The 18330-nt window shown below is 33.6% G+C and overlaps 1 protein-coding gene across 1 annotated transcript in view; it reads right to left on the bottom strand.

Annotated features, from left to right (window-relative positions):
- CCDC178 (coiled-coil domain containing 178) overlaps positions 1-18330 on the bottom strand; it is a 486917-nt gene that overhangs the window by 374762 nt on the left and 93825 nt on the right. The window lies entirely within an intron of this gene.

Genomic DNA, 18330 nt, shown 5'->3' with positions numbered 1-18330 from the left:
AAGAAAAAATTATTCAAATATAATATAAAGAAATAATAGCAAATGCCAAAATAAATTATAAAATACTGAATGTATCCTCATTAGACTCAAGAGTGAGACCATATTATCTCTTTTATCACCATTATTATTAATCACGCTTTGGGAAAGACTAAGTAAACATAATTACATAATAAAATCAAATATTAATATTATAATATTGAAAATGAATAGGTAATATAGCTTCAACTTTCAATAACATGATTAAATACCTAGAAAAATAGAAGAATTATATTTAAAACAACAATAAACGATTTTGGTAAAATGGCTAGGATATAAGGATTAGGAAATGAATAGCTTTAATCTGTAAGAAATAATTTTAAAGTTTTCTCAAAAATATAAATTATTTGGGAAAAAACTTGACAAAAAGTAGAGGATTTATATAAAGTAAACAAAAACTCTTTATTAAATACCCTAAATCAAGTTTCATATGAAAAGGATGATTTGTCATAAAAAGGTTTAATAGACTATAATGCGTGTTCTCTCAACAGTAGTGTAAAAATATAGCAAAATAGAGTAGTATTTTTCGAACTACATTAAATGAAGTTCACATGGAAAAAAGGTACCTGAGACTAGCCAAAAGTTATCTGAAAAATAAATATTGGAAACTTGCTACCAGATACTGAAACATACTATAATACATCTATATTAAGGCAACATTTATTTTCCTCATCATAGTAAAGATCAGAGGGAAAAATTAAAGGCCAGAAATAAATCTAAATCAATATTTTTAAAAACCGGTATCTGAATTCAGCGAGCAAGAAGTTGTTTAATTAATGGTACTGAAATAATACGAAATCTCTGTTTAGAAAAATTCAAAGTGGTCTCTATACCTCACATCGAACTCATATAATAACAAAAGTAAAGTTTCAGATGAATAAAAATCTAAATGCAAACACAGAACATGTTCAAATTAGAGTAATCAATAAAATTTCATTTGCATAATCTTGGGCTAAAGGAGAGTGTCACCTTGCTGAGTAAACTAAGAGATCTGTTGATGGGTTTGACAGCACATTTTACAAAAGTGTGTGTCAAAAAAACCCACCATAAACAAAATGTAAATTATAAAAGAAGACCATGAAAAAATGTAAAATAAAAAGCCAACATTCCCAGATTATGTCCTTGCAGAGACATCAATGAAAATAATGAAGCAGGAGTCTCTGAAAATTCCCTCCTATATAAATGTAAAAAAAAAAAAAAAAAAAAAGACTGGCAAAAAAAGTCAAATCAGCCATGTCAGCACTCAAAATTAGCCAAAGGCTTGCAACAATCTAGGGAACACTGATTTTATAAAAACAGCCTAAGCTTAGTAAGAAGAGTGTGCTTTGTGGTATTTCACCTTCTAGTCCTATCTCTTCAGCTCCACAGAAGCCTCAAAGAATAATTTGTTGTTAAAAGTAGCCTTCGGGCAGCCACCAGAGGGAGCAGAATCAGGCTAGAATGCTTTCAAAGCCTCATTCTCAAAAAAAAAAAAAAAGTCTTTATTGGACCTTTCTGGTGGTTTTTATGGAAACCTCCACTTGCAAGGATGTCTGCATTTGATTTGATGCAGAGTTCACCAGCACAAAAACTCTCTCCCAGAAAAACTTTTTCCCCAGAGCATAGTTGTCCAAAAAAATTACAGGCAATTGATTAACTCTGTGGCCACCTGAGATAGTGGCTAAAAATTGGAACAAACAGTAGATGAAGTAACAAACTAAAAAGGGAAAGCTGGTGGAATTACATCCATAGTACTTCGTAAAGCTCCAGCATACTCCTGGGAATCTAGAAGGATGCAAATATCCAGGGATGTGTGGAAGACCAGGGTATTCACATGTTCTGGAAATACCCAAGAAGCCATTTAACCTCTCACCTCCTGTGATCTTGAGGCTGTATGCAAGCAGGAAACAACAACAATAACAAAACTAAGGCAGAGTTGGCAACTGCCTGGTTGTTTATTGAAGGTGAACCTAAACAAGCACACAGAACTTTTCTGCGAAGACAGAGATAAATTTTTTTCAGATTTTAAGGATTAATATCCAATGATTAACAGACCCTCAGCTCAGAAGAGACTTCAGGGGCTGCACGTGAGAAAGACAACAGACTTTACCGAATTAAGTTAGCAAGTTCCCTAAACAAAACAACAAAAATTACTACTTCAGCAAACAGCAACAGGAACAAATCCTAAGGAGAAGTGAAAATATGATGTCCAGTATAAATACATTATATTTAAAATGTCCAGCTTTCAACAACTAAAAATGAGACATTCAAAGAATTAAGAAAGTATAGACTACAGAGAATAAAAAATTAGTCAATAGAAATTATCTCAGAGGAAAATTAGACATTTTCTTTATTAATCCAATTGGAAATTTTAAATATGTTCAAGGATCTAAAGAACTAAAACAAAGCATTAAAATAATGTTTTAGCAAATAAAAACTATTAATAAAGTGATATAAATTATTTTAAAAATTCAAATATAAATTTGATGGTTGAAAAGTAAAACAACTAAACTAAAAAATTTTTGCTATCTGCACTCAACAGCATATTCAAGTAGGTAGAAGAAAGAATCATCAAACATGAAGATAAGTCAACTAGTCAACTCATGAAGATGAGATTATCTAGACTGAAGAACAGAAAGAAAAAATAATGAAAAATGAAGAGAGCTTCATAGTTGTGTGACATTCCATAAAGTATACCAATATACATACAAAAGTAAAAGTAGTCAAAGAAGAAAAGAGAGGGGGGAGGCAAAAAGTATATTCAAATAAATAATGGCTGAAAACTTCCAAAATTTGGTTTAAAAAACATTAATTTACATATTGAGGAAGCCCAAGAAATTCCAGTTGTAAAAACTCAAAGATATATACTTGAGATACATCACAATCAAACTGTCAAAAGTCAAAGACAAAGAGAGAATCCTGGAAGCCACAAGAGAGAAGTGACACTTCACATGTCAAGGATCCTCAATATGATTAACAGATAATTTTTCACTCAAAACAATGGGAAACAGAAAGTATATACTAGCATATACAAAGCACAGAAATAAAAGTACCAAGAATACTATATCAAGCAAAACTATAACTTGAAAACATGGAGATATTAGGACATTCCCAGGTAATCAAATATTGGGATAAACCTGTTCTATAAGAAATATTCAAGGGAATCCTTCAAATTGAGATGAAAGAATGCTAGACATTAACTTGAATCCACAAGAAGAAATAAAGACAACCAGTAATCATAACTGTATAGGTAAATATTAAAAATGTATAAACGTATTATTTTGTAACCCTTTTTCGTTGCCTAATTTAAAAGACAATTGCATAAAGCACTAATTGTAAATTTCTGTTGATAGTCACACAATGTATAAAGATATAATTTATACAATATCAAGACAAATAAAGGAAGAAAGAAAGCTATAAAGGAGGAAGAAATGTGTATACTAATGAAATTGTTAGTATTAATCCAAAATAATTTTTGTAAATTAAATTGTGAATTCCACTCCCAGGGCAATTGCTAGGAAAACAGTTTAAAAATTTATAGTCAAATAAATTGCAAAGTAATTAAAGTATTATATAAAAGAAGGCCGTAATGAAGGAATAGAGAAAATATAAAGACATAAGACACAGAGAAAATAAGTAGCAGAATGGCAAATACAAATCCCACCTTATCAGTAAGTACATTAAATGTAAATAAATTAAACCCTCTAATTAAAGTATAGAGATTGACAGAATGAATTTGAAAGAAATGGTCCTATCATATACTGTTCACAAAAGACACATGGGAGATCAAAGACGCAAATATGTTGAAAGTAAAAGCTGGAAAAAGAAATTCCATGCAAACAGCAACCATGTTAGAGCTGAAGTGGCTAGATTAATATCAGACAAAATAGACTTTAGAATAAAAATTGCTAGAACAAACAAAGAATGACATTTTATAATAACAGAAGGGTCAATTAATCAAGACATAACAATCACGAATATCAATCCACCCAACAACAAAGCTTCAAGATACATGAAACAAAAACTGACAGAACTAAAGAGAGAAATAGAAAATTTAACAAAAATAGAGACTGCATACTGCATGTCTGAAGTCATGCAAAGTGCCTTCTCCAGCCATATTAGAATGAAATTACAAATCAACAAAGAAAGAAATAACAGAAGGAAATTCAAAACATATGAACGTTAAACAATATGTTCCTTGATGACCAGCAAGTATAAGAAGAAATCTCAAGAATGATTAGAAAATATTTTGAGATGAAAGAGAATGAATGTACAACATACTGAAACTTATTGGATGAAGTTAGAGCAGTGCTTTAAAGCAAATTTCTAGCTCTAGGTGCCCACATTAAAGAAGAAGTTCTTATGTCAGTAACCTAACTTTACATCTAAGAGAATTAGAAAAAGAGCTAACTAAACCCAAAGCAAGTAAAAGAATGAAAATCAATTTTAAAAAACCTGCAGTGGGAAAAATATGAATTCTAATACATGCAAAAAATTGAGAGAATCAACAAAACCAAAAGTTTGTTATTTGGAAAGGTCAAGAAATTTGATAAAATACTATATACACTGACCAAGAAAAAAGATAGAAGATTCAAATTACTAAAATCAGAAATTCAAGAGAGAGTATTGCTATGAACCTTCAAAAAGTGATTATAAGAGAATACTATAAAACATGTTATGCCAACAAATTAGATAAAAACGTGAAATGAATAAATTCCTAAAAATACACCAGCTAACAAAACTTACTCAAGAAGAAACAGAAAATCTGAATAAATCTGTAATAAGCAAATAAACTGAATTATTCATCAAAAACTTCTCAAAAAGACAAGTCAGAACCAAACTGCTTTACTGGTGACTACTACTAGATGTTAAAAGATGAATCAAGATGAGTCTTTCACAAAATCTTCCAAAACATAGAAAAGAAATATACAGTTACCAGCGTATTCTATGAGGCAGTCTCACTGTGATAGCATATCCCAACAAGACATCACAAGAAATGAAAAGTACAGACTGACATCTCTTGTGAATATAGACACAAAAATCCTTACCAAAATAGTTGCTGAATCCATAAACATACAGAAAGGATTACGCGCCACGATGAAGTGAGATTTATCTAGAAATGCAAGGTTGGTTCAAAATGTAAAAATCAGTAAATGTAATAAACACCATATTAATACGATAAAGGACCAAAGCCATTTCATTATTTCAATGAACGTAGAAAAATCATTTGAAATATTTCTACACCCCTTTGTAATAAAAAATCAGTAAAGTAACAATAAAGGGAAATTTTCTTATCCTGATAAAATATGCCTGTGAAAGCCAACATCATACTTGATGAAAAGTGGATAACATCACTAATATCAGAAAGGATGGGATATTTGCTCTCACTATCTTTTTTTAACATTGTATTTGATGCTCTAACCAAAGTAATTAGGCGGAAAAAAAAAAAAAAGAAATAAACATTTCCAGATTGAGAAGAAAGAAGTAAACATCTGTATTTGCAGATATAAGGATTGGTGTAGAGAAAGTCCTAAATAATCTATTTGTAAAAACTATAGAGCCTAATGAACAATTTTACAACTTGCAGGATACAAAGACAACACGCCAACTTTGGTGGTATTTCTATACACTAGCAATAAGCAATATAAAAATGTAATTAAGACAATTTTATTTATAATAGTGTCAAAATGAATAAAAATTTAGGAATAAATTTTACTAAACAGTGCAAGACTTGTACACTGAAAATTACAACACATATTTAAAAGGGATTAAATAGGCCTAAATGAAAATATATGTGTAACCATGGATTTAGACACTTAATATTTTTAAGATGACAATGCTCTCCTCATTGATTTACAAAACTCCAGTAATCAAGACATTGTAGTACTGGCATAAGTAAAGACATATAAATCAATGGAATAAAATTGAGAATGCAGAAATTAACCCATACTACACTAATTACCAATTGATTTTAACAACAGTGTCTAGACAATTCAATGAGAAAAAATAGTGTTTTCAAAGAATGCTGCTGAAAATACTGAATATCCACATACAAACAAATGAATTTTGACTTCTACTTCATACCATAGACAAACATTAACTAAACTTGAATTACATAATATAAATGTAATAGTTAAAACCTTACAAATCTTAGAAGAAAACATAGATATAAGTCTTTGAGACTTTGGGTTAAGCAATGGTTTATCAGATATGATACTTAAAGCATAGGCAACCAAAGATAAAATAGATAAATAAGACTCCATCAAAACTACAAACTTTTAGTTTTTCAACTTTTTAATATCTTCTGCTTCAAGAATACTAACATGAAAGTGAAAAGACGTGACATGGAGTGGGAGAAAATATTTTCAAACAATCTATCTGATGAGTGTCTAATATCCAAATTACAGAAAGAATACTTACAACTGAATAAAAAGTGAAAAAGAATGGAATAGAAAATAGACAAAAGATTTGAACAGACATTTCTCCAAAGAAGATATACAAATGACAAACACAGGAAAAGCCACTTTCCATTATTAGTGACTATGGAAATGCAAATCAAAACCACAATGAGATGCTGCTATATATCCACTAAGGATGGCTTTATTTAAAAAGGGGTAAAAAAAAGGACAGATAATACTGATTTTTGCTGAGAATGTGTTAGAATTGAAACCCTTAGAAATCACTATGGTAATGTAAAATATTGTAGTCACTTTGGAAAATAGGTCAGCAGTTCCTCAAAATGTTAAACATAGAGCTATCACATGACCTGGCAATTCCACTCTTAGTTAGATATATCACTAAGGAAAATGAAACATAATATGCAAAAATTGTAGTGAATGTTTAAGAGTGGCATTATTCTTAAGAGTCAAAAAAAAAGTGGAAACAGCCAAAAGTCCATCTACTAAAGAATAGATAAACAAAATGTAACGTACTTAGAAAATGGAAACTACTCTGTCATAAAAAGGAATAAAATACTGACAGATTCTACAACATAAATAACCCTTGAAAACAGTATCTAGCCTCAAGTAACTCAGATGCATAAAATTATTTTATATTTTACACACCAAACAATTGTCAGTCTCTAGAAGTAGGTTTACAAAGTATTTTTCAATGGAAAAAAAATCAAAAAATAAACATGAAAATTCAGTACCTAAGGATCAAAATTAACGATTTGCACCACTATGCCTTTGATAAATGCTTGTGGAAGGCCTACTAAACGAAGTTATGAGATAGTCATGAGCACACCTTAAGCACTGCATGTGTAATTCTTGCAATCTGCAACTTTTGGATAAGTACAATTACTTTAGCCCTGGCCTAAGTAATAAGATCCAGGGAGTCACTAGTATTATGTCCTTATTCCTTTCCTAATATAAATAATAATAAATATACAACTTCAAAAATATTAATCATCAGAATATGTAAAATCAAATAGTATGCCATTAATGGAAATCTTTGCATTGAAAATGAAATTTAAATGGCTAATAAGGAAAAAATGTATTTACTTTGCTATCAGGCAGGAACATGGAAATTAATGTAACACTTTTTTATGCAACAATTAGGTTGGTATAATTTAAAAATACCTACCATTCTGGGAAAAATGAGAGAAATCATACATTTCTATTGCTCCTAATATATAAATATATGTGCATATGTATACAGATGTTTTAGAAAATACTTCAGTAATATTTATTTTGAAACACATATTTAGTTCTAATCCAACAATTCAACTTTTGAGAATCTATCACATAGAAAGAACCAATTCATAATAACAACAAATACAAAGTTATTCATTTTAGTATTGTTTCCAGTGGTTAATAACTCTTTTTCAATCTGAATTTAATTAAAAGTTAAATAATTGAATACATTGTCGTTGAGGTGAATAATGTTTACTGGTCAGTAAACCTCCATTTCATTTTCCTTCTAATGGGCTTTCTTGGGTAGCAAAGCCTAGAAAAATAAAAATAACAGAAAGGAAGGTAGGGATACAAAGAGGAAGGGAAGGGAAAGGGGAAGGGGAAGGTAGGAAGAGAGGAAGGGAGGTTTTTCTAGTTTTACTTGGAGGAAGGGAAGGAAAGGGGAGGGGAGGGGAGGGCAGGAAAAGGAGGAGGGAGGGAGGGGTTTCTGGTTTTACTTGCTGAAAAAGTTTAGGATGCAAATTGGTTTCAACAGATCAGAGATTTAGTTATGTATATTATGGAAAGTGGAAGGTAATGGTCTTCTTCCTGATTTCTGTTTGTTTCTGGCTTAGTTCAGTTTTGTATGTATTATCTCTACTGGCAAGTAAGGTCATGAAGACTTGAGCTAAGTTTGAGCTATTTGTAGCTGAGTTGTAGTGCCCATCTTCCAAGTGTGGATACTGAGGCACTGTAGAATTAGCAGCAGTGGTTAATACTTCGAGACCCCAGCTTCCTGATCCTACAGCAGGGATAGGCTAAATACTGTGGCTTTTGAACTCAAGAGTTCCATGGACAGCCTCAGATGCTGTAGCTTCTATGCTCAATCTGGGAAACATTTTTGGATGTCCAACCCAGGGCTTTTTCTGCCAGATTTGCAAATTTGTTGGTATCTAAATTTTTTTCTCCTAAAGTAGAGGGATTTCTGCTTCCTGCACTGTGCCCTAACTGATATTATGGCATGTTCCTAGTACGTAATATTTGTTTACTGTTTAAAAGCATGCATTAGATTCACATCTAATAACCTTGATGTATATCCACAATATATTTTTAAGTAAAAGAGCAAGATTACTAAATGTGCATATAGGACAAGCTTGTTTTTGTGAAAATCAGATAGCAAAAGCAAATAATACAGATATATATATAGACTATAGCCTAATATATACTTATAGGAGCATAGGCTAATATGTGCAAGATGACACATTATACGGGTAACACTGACTATTTTATGGGGAATCAGAAATGAGAAAACAGTAGGAGATAAGGTTAATTACTAAATCTGCAGATCTATTTATTTTATACCATTTATCTCAGTGAATATGTTACTTAATAACATTTAAGAAGAATTTAAGAAAGGCAACACTTATCTTCATAATCCCATTTGTATAAATTGGGCGAACCATTAACAAAACATAAATTACTGCTAATAGTTGTGAATAAAAATAATGGAAACATCCGGGTGGGAAAAACTGTTCAGCACAACTCGATCTCTGAGGAAAGAGACTGTGCAACATTTAACACAATTGGTAATTTAGCAATATTAGAAATTCACAGAGCAATGCTGTAAATGTGGTATTTTTTTTTTCTTTTTTTTTTTTTCAGAGAGTCTTGCTCTTTCGTCCAGGCTAGAGTGCAATGGTGCAATCTCGGCTCACTGCAAGCTCCGCCTCCCCAGTTTATGCCATTCTCTCACCTCAGCCTTAAATGTGGTATATTCTTAATATATGCAAATTGAATGGAAGATTAAACACAGAAATACTAACAAAAAACTAAATTATTAAATGATAATTTATCATTCATATGAATGATAAACTATGCTGTTTAGATGAATTTGAAGGCCTTTATGTATATTCATCTTTAATCAACACTTCAATGCCTAAATTTTTCTTTCAGATTCCTAAAAACTCAAATTAACAAATATCCATTTTTTTCAGTCCAGAAAATAGAATCTCAAAAAGAAGTAACAAACACGTCACAACTAGAATACGGAGGAGAAATTTAGAGTCCAAGTCTCTGTGCTAGCCTCTGACTAACATTCTAACTAAACTGCTTTTAAAATGTTTAGCCCCATTAGTCATCAGAGAAATGCAAATTTGAAAGCACAGTCCTCCAAAAGGACTATAATTAAAAATAAATAGTGGCCAGGTGTTGTCACACACTTCTGCAATCCCAACTCTTTGGGAGAGCTAGGCAGGAGGATTACTTCAGGCCAAGAGTTTAAGACCAGCCTGGGCAACATAGCAAGATCCCATCTCTACTGAAAAGAAAAAAAAAAAAAGCCAGGTGTACACTTGTAGTTCCAGCTACTTGGGAGGCTAAGGTGAAAGGACGGCTTGAGCACAGGAGTTCAAGGTTACAGTGAGGTGTGATTTTGCCACTGTACTGTGAAATGGGCAACAGAGCAAGACCCTGTTTCTAAAGTAAATAAATAAATAAATGACAATATTAGATGGTACTGTGAATCTGAAGCTGGATCTCTCAGACATGATATTAGGCATAGAAAAGTGCATAACGCTTTGGGAAAACTTTTTGGCATTGTCTACTAAAGCTGAACATGTGTATTCTTTGGCCCAGAAATTCACAAAATAAATGAACGTTTCATTTTAATAAATAAATGCATTTCAGTGCATATTTCAAATGTTGTGCCTGAAAAACTGGAAGATTTGAATTGTTATAAACTGAAATAGGGAAGAATGCAGGTTATAGAGTGGTTCCACATCTGAAGTACAATTTTAGGACAGTTAAACTTGAGATACTTGCTAGACATCTAAGTGGAGATTAAGAGTTGGCAGTTAGATATATAAGATTTGTTATAAAAGACCAAGCACTGGGGTTCTCAAATTTTTGGGGTTTGAGGAGATATGAAGAAACCAGTAGAGGGAACTGAGAAGAAGAATCCAGAAAAGTAGCAAAAACCATGAAGAATGTGTTCTGGAAGCCAAAAGAAAAAAGTTTCCAAGGCTCAGGGTATAATCAACTTGGTTAAGTGGTGTGTGTAAGTTAATTAAGATGAGGACAAAAGAATAATGATTAGATTTAGCAAAATGGAAATCACTGGTGACCTAAGGTTTAATGGCGATGGTAAAAAGAAAATTGGGGTGTGTTTAAGAAAGGATGAGAGATATAATGGTCAAGTAAGATTTATTCCAACAATTCAAGGTTCAAATTAGAAAATCCATTAATTTAATTTACTGTATTATAGATAATGAGAGAAATATTACATGAGCTTCTCCATAGAGGCAGAAAAGATTCTTGAGAAAATTCAATACCCATTCCCAATTTTAAAAACTACTCAATACATTGTAAGTGACAATACTTTACTAACATAATAAAATATATATTGAATCTTAAAGCCAGCATCATATTTAACGAAATAGAAATACTAGTAGCAATCCCATTAAGAGTGTGGCATAGCAAGGATGTCACTTATTTCCACTAATATGTAACATTGTATTAAAAGTATTAACCAATGTAATCAGATAAAAAATAATGATTGAAGGCATAAGAATTAATAAAAAATAATATCTCTAATGGCAGATGAAATAATAGCATTCCTAGAAAACCCCAGATAAATGATGATGAGTAACATAAATAATTTTTAAAATTAGTAAATTAATACAATAAGAATTATCATTATTTACTTCGTAAACCAAATATAACCAGTTAGAAGAATTAATAAAAGAGAAATCCTCAACTAGAAGTACAAAAAAAAGTTTGAGAATACGCTTTTCAAAATCTTGCAAATTCTATATGAGGAAATCTTTTAAAAATGCTCCTGACACAAAATATAACTGAACAATTGCAATAGTATCATCTTATTGACTTAAAATAATGCCTATTTACTATCTCATGTTTCTGTAAGTCAGAATGCTGGTGAGCTAGGTCAGGACTCTGCTTAGGGTCTCACAAGCTGTGATGAAGGTTTCAGTTGGCCTGGGCTCTCCTTTAGAGGCTCTGGGGGATAAACCATTTCTAATCTCATTAAGGTTGTAATCTCATTACAGTTCCAGGCAGAATGTATTATCTTTTCACAGTTTCTATGTGGCCCCCTCCCATCTTCAAGTCAGCAATGACTGGCTGAGTGCTTCTCATGCTTTGGAACTCTCTGACTCTACATTTCTCTGACTTGTTCTGCTCTCAGCCAAAAGAAAGTTATGCTTTCAAAGACTCATGTAATTACCATTACAATCCAGGATAATCTCCCAATCTAATGGCACTGATTATAAACACAATTACATCTACCAAATCCTTCTGCCCATGTAACATTGCATATTTACAAGCATGACATGAAGGGCACAAATTATGAGGGCCCAGATTCTGCATACCACACTGCACTCCCTGGGCCCATGATCCACATCCCATCCATATGCAAAATACATTCACCTCCTCTGACAGTGCCCACAAATCTCCAACCAAAGCACAGACTTGCATCTAAATGTTATTATCTCTAATGTCCAAAATCTCATCATCTAATCAAGTACAGATGAAACTTTATAGGTTTGATATATCCTGGGGTGAAATGTCTTTGTTTTTTTGGACCTTTGAAACTAAAGAAAGAAATTATGACTTTCCAATGATCCTAAAATATATACATATATACACACACACATATATATACACATATGTGTGTGTGTGTATATATATATATATATATTTATTTATTTATTTCACGAGAAAGAAGCCAAATCCATCATTTTTTAAAAAGATAATCACTTCTCTATTTTTGGCTACACTAAAATAGTTGAGAAGTAACATCCTTAAATTTCCTTGATGCCCTCTTGTTTAAGAAGCCTATAAATCCACCCTTCTAAAAGTAACTTCAATTAAAATTGATTGAATACTATTTTTATATTATGCCTAAACATAAAACTAAAATTTTAGCACTTATATATAGAATATAGGCTTTATTGTGTCATATACAAAATCAACACAGCAGCTAGAAAGTGATTGAATTTACCAACCTTCTAGCATTTTATCCTTTAGAGAATATTACTGTTAGCAACCAGTACTGACAGTATTTAATACACAGAAATTACCTCTAAATGCAGACTGTGAAGTACAAGAAATCTGCTGGACAATATGGAAAGATAATATATATAAAATTAAAATGGATAGACTCATCTAAGAGTTAATCATATGGCATCAAATGTATACAAAATTACAGTGATTTTAAATATGTGCTATTTATTGCAATGAGAGTAAGTTTTCTTAGCTCTCCATTTCACTGAAATCAATTACAAAACTTCCAAAATCTATCTCTTTTACAATATAATAATCATTAAAGACAAAAACCATTTTTATCTTAAAAATTAAATAAATCATAAGGTATATGAAGGAAGGACGCCTCTAGATTTAAACAATTTAATCACCAAGAGTTATTATGTAGTTTTGGTTATGTTTAAATGTTCAAAACTTATTTTATATTCAAGGAAACAACGACAATGCCAACATCTAAATTATACAATTAAAGGGTGAATATAGTACAAAATTGTGAACTAGTTGCCATACAAGATCCAATAGACAATGCAACAAGTCTTATAACCCCACAGAGTTAATTATATGAAATTCAATTCATAAAGATGTCTTCTTAAAAGTGAATTGAAAAAGGGTAAAGTTAAGGTTTTAAGAATTTTGGAAAATGTGAAAATACTGGCAAATTATTTAAGCTTTGGCAGAATGCTAAGATATATCATTTTTACCTGTGCTTCTTGTACTACTGTATAATATAATTCAACTTTCATTATTTGTTATCACAATACCATTTTGCTTAAAATGAGTAGCTATGTTCACTTTAAAAGTTTTAGAGATATTTATTACAGCTTCGTTTATAATACTTAAAAATTAAAACACACTTAATATCCAATGACAAGGGTTTAAGAAACTCTAAAGAGAGACAGGGCAAGATGGCCAACTAAGTGCAGACAAGTGGAACAGCTCCCATGGAGGGACTGAGACTACTGGCGTGCTTTTAACAGATCTTCAGAGGGAAGACACCAAGAGTGGACACAGAAGCTGGGTTGAAGGGGGAGAAAGCTGGGAACCCTGCAAGGGCTATCGCATATGGCGGCTCATTTTTGAACCACAACAGTTCCGGAGGAATGGGTGAGTGGAACTGGCTAGGAGCAACGTGCTCTTGCCACGGGCCTCTGAAACCCCAGCAGGAAGGGACCCCTCGACCACCATGGACACTTGAAGTGGCAAGGACAGCCTCCTCGAGAAGTGGTAAGGGCAGCAAGCCAGCTGATGTGGGGCCTAGAGGGTTTGGTGCCAGAGCATCTGTAATGGAGCACAGCTAGGGGTGGCCATACCTCTAGGCTCGACTTGCTCCTGTAAGAGACTTTAGCCCTAGCGGAACGGTGGGACCTGATCTCTGCAAGGAAGTTGTGCACATCAGATGGGACTAGTCTGACCTGTGCACTCCTTAGTCTGCTGGCCTCTCATGGGTCCCCAGCCTGGCCATACCTGCTTATAGGGCAGTCTCGAGTGGGGCCCACACCATAGCTTCTGCATCGGTAAACCACACCTAACCAAAGAGAGCTCCAGTAAGATGGCCCCCTGTGGCCACACACCAGCCCACACGCTCTCTCTCTCCATACTTCAGCTCTCCCTGGGCTCACAGCAACTCACCACATCACTACCCTGGCACATGTCTGCATGGGAGAATTTTTGCTTTACTTGCCCTGCCAGCACATGGGAGTGCAGCTAGAACCTCAACATCCCTGATGATGGCCATTTCAGAGAGCCTGGGAGGACCCAGAGCCAGCAAGCCCCGCCTCCGCCAGTGCCTCACCCTTGTGCTAATACTGTGCAGAGAACAGGAGATCCTCTCACACCCTGAGTGATCACTCCTGCTTGCAGGGCACAGAGAAGGCACCCAGACCTGCCCGGGCCAGCACTCTGGCCCCAAGACAACACCACCTCCAATGCAACCACACACAGAGGCCTCCTTCCCCCACCCTCCGACAAGCTGCATTGCCTCTGCCACTGTGGTGAAAGCTGGCAGGGAGACAGACACCCCTGCATCCACTAGCACTCTGCTGCAGCCGCTGCACCTCAGTTTCTCCAGCGCAGGCCAAACCTCAAGGAGCCAAGAGCAAAGTCAGAGCCCAATACAAGTCCCCCCAAGTCAGAGCATGCAGTCTAGGAGTTGGGAGATGAACACTGGCCCCCTTAAATCCCCCAGAACCGAAGTCAGTCGGCTGAATCCACCTTATATCACAGTTAAACCCCCAAGGTCATCAACAGGATTTAAAAAAAAGCAAAACAAAAAAACAAAAAACAAATTGGAAGGTAACCAACCTCAAAGACTGAAGGTAGATAAGCCCACAAAGATGAGAAAGAACCATCACAAGAATGCTGACAACCCAAAAAGCCAGAGTGCCTTCTTTTCTCCAAGTACCACATTACCTTTCCAGCAAGGCGTTGGAACTGGGCTAAGATACTTGAAATGACAGAAATAGAATTCAGAATATGGATAGGAATGAAGATCATTGAGCTACAAAAGTACATTGAAACCCAATGCAAGGATGCTAAAAATCATGATAAAATTATTCAGGAAATGACAGACAAAATAGCTAGTACAGAAAAAAACTGGCTAGCCATATGCAGATTGAAATTGGACCCCTTCCTTACACCGCAAACAAAAATTAAATCAAGATGGATTAGAGACTTAAATGTAAAACCCAAAACTACAAAAACCTTGGAAGACAACCTAGGCAACACCACTCAGGACATAGGCACAGGCAAAGATTTCATGACCAAGATGTCAAAAGCAATTGCCACAAAACTAAAAACTGACAAATGGAACCTAATTAAACGAAACAGTTTCTGCACAGCAAGAGAAAGTATCAATGGAGTAAACAGACAACCTACAGAATGAGAGAAAATTTTTGCAAATTATGTATCTAACAAAGGTCTAATATCTAGCATGTACAAGGAACTTAAATTTACAAGAGAAAACCAAGCAACCGCATTAAAAAGTGGGCAAAGGACACGAGCAGACACTTTTTAAAAGACTTACATGTGGCCAAGCATATGAAAAAAAGTTCAACATCACTGATCATTAGAAAAATGCAAACAAAACCACAATGAAATATTATCTCACACCAGACAGAATGGCTGTTACTAAAAAGCCAAAAAAAAAAAAAACAGATGCTGGGGAGATTGTGGAGAAAAAGGAATGCGGGATTGTAAATTAGTTCATCGTTGTGTATGACAGTGTGGTGATTCCACAAAGACCTAAAGGCAGCATTCAATCTGGCAGTCCCATTACTGGGTATATACCCAAAGGAATATAAATCATTCTGTTAAAATACACATGTGTATGTATGTTCATTGCAGCACCATTCACAATAGCAAAGACTTGGAATCAAACCTAAATGCCTATTAATGATAGACCTGACAAAGAAAATGTGGCACATATACACCATGAAATACCATGTAGTCATAAAAAGAGCAAGATTATGTACTTTGCAGGGACATGGTGGAAGCTGGAGGCCATTATCCTTTGCAAACTAACACAGGAACAGAAAACCAAATGCCACATGTTCTCATTTATAAGTAGGAGCTAGATGATGAGAGCACATGGATACATAGAAGGGAACAACACACATTGGGGCCTGTGAGAGAGTGGAGGGTGGGAGGAGGGAGAGGATCAGAAAAAATAACTAATGGGTACTAGGCTTAATACCTGGGTGACAAAATAACCTGTACAACAAACCCCCATGACATAAGGTTACCTATGTAACAAACCTGCACATGTATCCCTGAACTTAAAAGTTAAAAAAGAAACTCTAAAGCCTTTAAAATTAATTGTAAAATATAATATTGAAATAAGTTTTTATGTCATGAAAGAATATGCCATCAATTACTGTATGCACATAATATCATTATTCATATATATTATAAGACCTGTGTGTTTATATACAAAAAAAATTAACAGTGACTACATCTGGATGGTGATATCATAGATCAATATTTTCTATTTGCTTGAGTATATTCTAAACTTTGAGGAATCAGCATTAAGTATTTATGCCCTTCAACACATGCCTTAAAATAACTTTATGTCATAGTTTCTATAATGAATCCCATCAGATTTTCTGAGGGTTGTAAGGAAGAAAACAGGATTCATTAATAGCAATTGAAGCAGAGTTTGTAGGGCAGATCCTGACTGGAATAATCTTATGTGAGAATGCAAGGAGAGAAATTGAAGACAGAAATGACTTTCAAAGAATTTTCCACAAAGAATATCAGGAAATGCAACTGTACTGTAGCCCTTGGGGAAAGAATGAATGCGCGCGCGCGCACACACACACACACACACACACACACACGCAGACACGCAGTAACTAAAGAATGAATGCGCGCGCGCGCACACACACACACACACACACACACACACACACACACACATACACAATTAAACATGAAAAACAGGGAAGCGAAAAGTAAAAGAATAAGCCCAAAGAAAAAGAAATAAATTGTAACTATAAAAGTACATATTAACACATTAAAAGTTTGAAAATTCTAAAATTATTGAATCTAAAAATCATTTCTTTTTAAATACATTATTAAAAATTTTTAAATCTAATTTAAAAAGTTAAAATACATATATAATTAGAAAAAACATAACAGGAAAACTGGAAGTAAGCATTCCATGTCATGCTATGGTAATATGTTTGGAAATCTTAATCCATTTAGATTATTTCCTGGGCCATTAAAAAAGTAAACATTAACCTCAAGAAGAAATACATAGCCTGATAGGACAATAATGTTATTAAATAAAACAGTGGCCCATGAAAAAGAAAATAATAATTCAAACAATGGAAAAAAATCACCAAGGTGTTCTATCAAATCTTCAAGAGAAAGTTATTTAAATATGTATTAATTATTTAGGTAATAAGAATGGAAGAAAGGTTTCAAAATTCATTTTATAAAGCTGGCATAATCCTGATAAGAGCATCTATCAAATATAACACAAATTAAGAACACCAGAATACAGACTCACTTATGAATATGGATGCAAAATCTTAAATAAAATCCTTGCAAATCAAACTCAGCAGTAAATTAAAAGAACAATAAACCATAACCAAGCAGAGTTCATCTAATGAATTTAAAAATGGTTAAATATTAATATAATACATCATCTCAATAGGTCAAATGAGAAACTAAAATCATCTTCACAGCATTTTCTATAAATGAACATCTATTCCTATGTACTGCTTTTATAATCGGAGTATATTTTTAAAATCTTTAGCATGGCCATTAGTATATATTTGAAATCAGCATTTAGATAACATTAAGCACTTCTTTAAAATAAAAGATAGTAAAAGTCAATTTCACAGACGTCATTTAATATTTTATATATGTGCCACACAAAATACACACATAAAAAGTGTTGACATCCTATTATTTAAAAAATTAGCAATGTGGATTTTTCTTTATTTTTTATTTTCATTATAATTTAAGTTCTAGGGTACATGTGTACAACGTGCAGGTTTGTTACATGTGTATACATGTGCCATGTTGCTATGCTGCACCCATTAACTCGTCATTTACATTAGGTATATCTCCTAATGCTATCCCTCCTCCCTCCCCCTTCCCCCACCCCACAACAGGCCCTGGTGTGTGATGTTCACCTTCC

This window comes from Colobus angolensis, unplaced genomic scaffold (genome assembly GCF_000951035.1).
Source record: "Colobus angolensis palliatus isolate OR3802 unplaced genomic scaffold, Cang.pa_1.0 Scaffold220, whole genome shotgun sequence".
Classification (NCBI taxonomy): Eukaryota; Metazoa; Chordata; class Mammalia; order Primates; family Cercopithecidae; genus Colobus; species Colobus angolensis.
This window is presented reverse-complemented; position numbering and strand designations above follow the sequence as displayed.